This window comes from Plecotus auritus, assembly GCF_963455305.1.
Source record: "Plecotus auritus genome assembly, chromosome: 6".
Taxonomy (NCBI): domain Eukaryota; kingdom Metazoa; phylum Chordata; class Mammalia; order Chiroptera; family Vespertilionidae; genus Plecotus; species Plecotus auritus.
In genome coordinates, this window is record NC_137773.1 from 37458218 (window position 1) to 37464045 (window position 5828).

The 5828-nt window shown below is 46.7% G+C and overlaps 1 pseudogene across 1 annotated transcript; it reads left to right on the forward strand.

The window, feature by feature from the left end:
- Positions 1-1532: 1532 nt before the first annotated feature.
- LOC308252448 (V-type proton ATPase 16 kDa proteolipid subunit c-like) lies at positions 1533-1998 on the forward strand (annotated as a pseudogene). Its single transcript has one exon. The product of its transcript is annotated as a V-type proton ATPase 16 kDa proteolipid subunit c-like (transcript).
- Positions 1999-5828: the final 3830 nt, after the last annotated feature.

Genomic DNA, 5828 nt, shown 5'->3' on the forward strand with positions numbered 1-5828 from the left:
CAGAGAAAGTGCTCCCAAGCAGAGTTGGGTTTTGGGATACAAATCTTCTGTCGATCTCCAGCCTACTGGTCACAGCTCTGATACTGGGGTAACTGGGGACAGCCATGTTACTCTTATTGTTATTAATAAATGTGTGGGCATATGGTGCCCGTCACCCTCCTGATGCCTACTTGGAACACAAAGATTTGGGACATGCATTCCTATTGTGTTCATTGTATTTATCTCAGACAAAACCAAGAGCCAGGGGAGGGACAGGCAAAGAAGCCGCCTGAAAACTGAAATGACAATCTTTAGACTTAACACAGTGTTCTAGGCTCTTAAGGAATACTCTTCTAAGTGGTTGAGACTTCACACAGGTTATTACTAGCAGCCATGTAGATGACATTGCCAGGTAAAATCCTGTCTGCTTTGCAGGCAGGGAGCTGAAGACCACCACGGGTGGGCGGCAGGGGTTCAGAGCTGTGCAGGGGATGACAGGAACAGATCCTGGTGGGGCAGAGGCACGGGCAGGTCCTGCTGAGCTGAGTCAGGCTGTCCTCTCCCCAAGCCCACTCTGTCTGGTGGGCAGAGGCTCTTATCTCCCTTGGTAAGTGAGCTAAGACCATTTGAGAATGTTCTTCAAGTTTTACTGATTTTTTTAAAATATGTTTTTTGTTGATTTTAGAGAGAGAGGAAGGGAGAGTGAGAGAGAGATAGAAACATTGATGAGAGAGAAACATTAATATTGATTGGCTGCCTCCTGCATGCCCCCTGCTTGGAATCAAGCCCACACACGCAGGGCTAGTTTTAGCTATCTTGAGTTCCAGACAGTGATGAATACGTTATGTGTTTGTTATGCAGGTTGGGTAAATGAAAAAGGGACTCTACAGAAAGTAGTCACAGGGGGATCTGATTGTAAATTCCTAACTGGGCAGATCATGTGTATAGGCACGCCCCAATCATATAACTCTTCTAGTAAAAGATTGATCTTTGCCTTAAGCAGCCCTGTTTCTTGTTCTTGTGCATTTAGGTTAACACACTTTGAAATAAGTGTAACCACCCTCAAGAGAGCACATAATCTTGTTAGCTATCCTGTAATCCAATCCCCATCTGGCTTTTTCCCACCTCCATGTAACCTTCCTTATGGTCCCTCCTTAACTTCAAGTGAATAAAAGAAATTGTAGTTTGGCCAGTGTGGCTCAGTAGTTGAGCATCAACCCATGAGTCAGGAGGTCACGGTTCAATTCTTAGTCAGGACACATGCCTGGGTTGTGGGCTTAATCCCCAGTGGGGGTATGCAGGAGGCAGCCAATTAATGATTCTCCTCATTGATGTTTCTATTGCTCGATCCCTCTCCCTTGCTCTCTGAAATCAATCAATCAATCAATACACACACACACACACACACACACACACACACACACACACAGGATAGCCTTCGCCACTGTCTGATCGCTGGCCTCACGCTCGCTGCCCGCTGCTTGCCCACCTCGCCCAGCTTGTTCTCGCCCCCACCTCAGCCTGCTCAGCTCGGCCCCTCCCTACCCACAGACATGTCCGAGGTCAAGAGCATTGGCCCCGAGTATGCCTCCTTTTTCGTGATCATGGGTGCCTCGGCTGCCATGGTCTTCAGCTCCTTGGGTGTTGCCTAAGGTACCGCCAAGAGTGACACCAGCATCGTGGCCATGTCCATCATGCGACCAGAGCTGATCATGAAGTCCATTATTCCAGGGGTCATGGCTGGCTTCATTGCCATCTGTGGCCTGGTGGTGGCAGTCCTTATCGCCAACTCCCTGAATGAAGGCATCAGTCTACGGGAGTTTCCTCCAACTGTGCGCTGGCCTGAGTGTAGGTCTCACTGGGCTGGCAGCTGGCTTTGTCATTGGTATTGTGGGGGACACTGGCATGCAGGGCACTGCCCAGCAGCCCTTACTATTCGTGGGCATGATTTTTGCTGAGGTGCTGAGTCTCTACGGTCTCTATGGTCTCATCGTCGCCCTCATCCTCTCCACAAAGTAGCCCCTCTCTAACCAGCCACAGAATATGCTGTAAAAACCACCCTCTCCTCATTCCAGAATGAACAGCCTGACACACATGCACCGGGCAGCTGCCCCCTCTCCCCCCAAGTAGTTGGTCTTGTAAATGGCCTCAGTGTCCTAGAGCCCATCATCTGTTACCCCACACTCCCTGTGCTGTGGACATCTGGGCCCACTCATCATCACCCATCCAGGTCCCCCAACCAGTGAGGATGGTAGCTTCTGGCCAACCCCACCCATTTACCTGCCCTAGAGTGCTCTGTGTAGAGGGATGAATTGCAGTTGTCATTTTCACTGGATGTTTGTTTATAATTTGGCCTGTTCACAGCCCTCCCATCTCCCAACTATAATAATCTTTAGAGTGTTGCTTTGTGGGGTTACTGTGTGCCCTGAGATTTTTTTTTGTATGGAACCACTGTCCTCCAGCCCTAACTATAGGGCTATGAGCTGGGCCTGCCAGGCCCAGAGCCATAGCCAATAAAATTCTTGGATGTGAAAATATTCAGGGGTCCTCAAACTTTTTAAATAGGGGGCCAGTTCACTGTCCCTCAGACCGTTGGAGGGCCGGACTATAGTTTAAAAAAAAAACTATGAACAAATTCCTATGCGTACTGCGGGCCCGGGATGAGTCGGCTGCTAAGCAGGACAGGCAGTGGCACCCAGCGGGCCGGATAAATGTCCTCGGCGGGCCGCATGTGGCCTGCGGGCCGTAGTTTGAGGACCCCTGATAGATAGATAGATAGATAGATAGATAGATAGATAGATAGATAGGAAGATAGAAACTGCAAACCGTCCTTCTCTGAAGCAGTTGAGATCTTACAATTATAGTCAGTTTTGACTCAAATAAACTCATAAAACTTCTCTTTACCATCACCCCATATCCCACCCTGCCTGACACTGGCCTAAAAGAAAGGGTGCAGGCCAGGCCACTTCAGATTTAATAGGGTCAGGGAGGACCACCATGGCTCTCAGCAGGTCAGAGATGTAGAGATCCTCTGCTCTTCCCCCGCCCCCGCCCCCATCCCCACTCTCATCTTCATTCCTCTCAGTTTCCCAAACACCCTGCACTTAGGGTCCCCTGGAACCCAGCCTCAGTCCTACTGCTGCTGGTATATAATCTCTATTATTCAGAATAATCTTACCATCACCCCTGTGAGTACCTGAGGCCATGCTGGGGTCAGCAGCACTAGTGGGTTTCTCTCTCCCTCAGCACCTACTGAAAGTGAGAGCTCAGCCCTGAGGGCCCACTGCCTCCTGCTAGTCACTGCTCTGGGTTTGAGTACATTCGGGTCAGGCATACCTGGAAGGCCACACCCCAGTCTTTTTTTTTTAAATTTCTTTATTGATTAAAGTATCACATATTTGTCCTCATCCCCCCATTCCCATCCCAAACCCCTCCCCACGCATGCCCCCACCCTCCTGTTGTCTGTGACCACTGGTTAGGCTTATATGCATGCATACACACACCCCAGTCTTAACCCTTTATCTGGCATCTTAACTGCAAATACTTCCTGTCAGTTTGGGGTTTTTTTTTTGCCTCCTGTGGGGGTTGTGTGATAAATGTTTTTCCCGAGTTTGGGAGTTCTAAAATTGTATGTTGGCAAAGCTGGCCTCCTTCCCTTTGGGTTCTTCTCTGGTTTAAAAAGTTCCCCATTTACCCAGGCCCCTTCCCCAGCCCACCCAGAGCCAGAAGCTGGGATGGGCCCTCCCTTGACTGAGCTTTGCCAGAATGATCTATGACCACTTAAGGTGCACCCTTGGGGCAGCTCAGTTCTTCCTGAGGCCTGGGGCAGAACAGAAGTGATGAAGCCAAAGGCTGGGGGAGCTGGTAGAGGGCATTGTGAAGGCCTCCCCTTACCTGGTGAAAGAAATAGACATTCAAGTCCGGTAAGCACAGAGTCCTAAACAAGATGAACCTAAAGAGGCCCACACCAAAACACATTATAATTAAAATGCCAAAGGTTAAAGACAAAGAGAGAATCTTAAAAGCAGCAAGAGAAAAGCAGTTAATTACCTATGAGGGAGCTCCCATAGACTGTCAGTTGATTTCTCAACAGAAACTTCACAGGCCAGAAGGTAGTGGCAAGAAATATTCAAAGTAATGAAAAGCAAGGACCTACAACCAAGATTACTCTATGGAGCAAAGCTATCATTTAGAATTGAAGGTCAGATAAAGAACTTTCCAGACAAGGAAAAGCTAAAGGAGTTCACCACCACCAAACCAGTATTACATGAAATGTTGAAGGGTCTTTTTGAAGAAGAAGGAGAAGAAGCAGAAGAAGAACAAGAAGAAGAAGAAGAAATAAAAGATTAAAAATGTGAACAATAAAATGGCAACAGTGGCATATCTATCAACAATTGAATCTAAAAATAAAAATAAATGAACAAGGAATCTAATGAACAAAATTAGCTGATGAATAAAATAGAACCAGAGGAATGGAAACTTGGAAAAGACTGACGAATCAGAGAGGAAAGGGTTGTGGCCAGAAAGATCATATCAATAGATGCATAAAAAGCATTCGATGAAATCTAGCACCCATTTATGATAACTCTCAGGAGAGTGAGAACAGAGGGATCATACTTCAACATAACAAGGGCCATATATAAAAAACCTACAGCCAATATCATACTCAATGGGTAAAAAACTAAAAATGTTTCCCTTAAGATCAGGAACAACACAGGGATGTCAGCTTTCACCACTCTTATTCAGCATAGCCACAATAATCAGACAACAAGAAGAAATAAAGGCATCCAAATTGGAGAGGAGGAAGTAAAACTATCATAATTCACAGATGACATGATATTGTACATGGAAAACCCTAAAGACGCAACCCCAAAATACTAGATTTAATAAATGAATTTGACAAAGTAGCAGAATGCAAAATTAATATCCAGAAATCAGTGGCATTTTTATACACCAATAATAAACTCTCAGAAACAACAACAAAGAAAATCCATTTAGTATTGCAAAAATAAGTAATAAATAAATAAATAAATAAATAAATAAATAAATAAATAAATAAGGTATCTAGGAATAAACTTAACCAAGGAGGTAAAAGACCTGTACTTGAAAAAAACAATAGGACAAATTAGCGGAAAACCAAGATGGCGGCATAGGTAAACACCTAAACTGCTGCCTCACACAAAAATTTCAAAACTACAACTAAAAGACAAAACGGACATCATCCAGAACCACAGAAAGGCTGGCTGAGTGGAAATTCTATAACTAGAAGGAAAGAGAAAAGCACACTGAGACTCAGAGGAGCTGCAGAAGGCAGAGGTACAGAGAGGCACGCGCGGAGAGGACTGGCAACTGAGTACGCGGCTGGCTTTCTCAAGCGGGAGGGAGACACAAGCTCCCGAATGCTCTGAACTCCAGTTCCGGGCGAGACTCTGGGGACCCAGACTCATTCTGGGAGAAACTGAACTGTCTGGCAGTGGCAAAACTCGAGGGCAGCTTTCTCTCAGAAGTGCTTGCAGCAATTACCGCAGGACACTGAGACCCAGGGGCCTCTTAGGGCAGGGCTGATGGGAAGCCAAGGCTGTCTGCTCCGCCCTGAGACTCCGCTCCATCCAAGCTGAGCACAGAGGCTTTTGCAAGTCTTGTCTCATAAGGGTGTCTCCAGCACAGAAGTTCTCCCAGTGTAGACACAGCTGATTCTCACAGCGAATTGGCCTGGAGGTCAATTCCTCCCATTGATACAACAACAATCAAGGCTTGACTACAACAAGACTGTGCACACAGCCCACAAAGGGGTGCACCAAGAGTGTCCACCTCAGGTAACGGGGGAGGCTGAGCCTCTGGGTCCTATA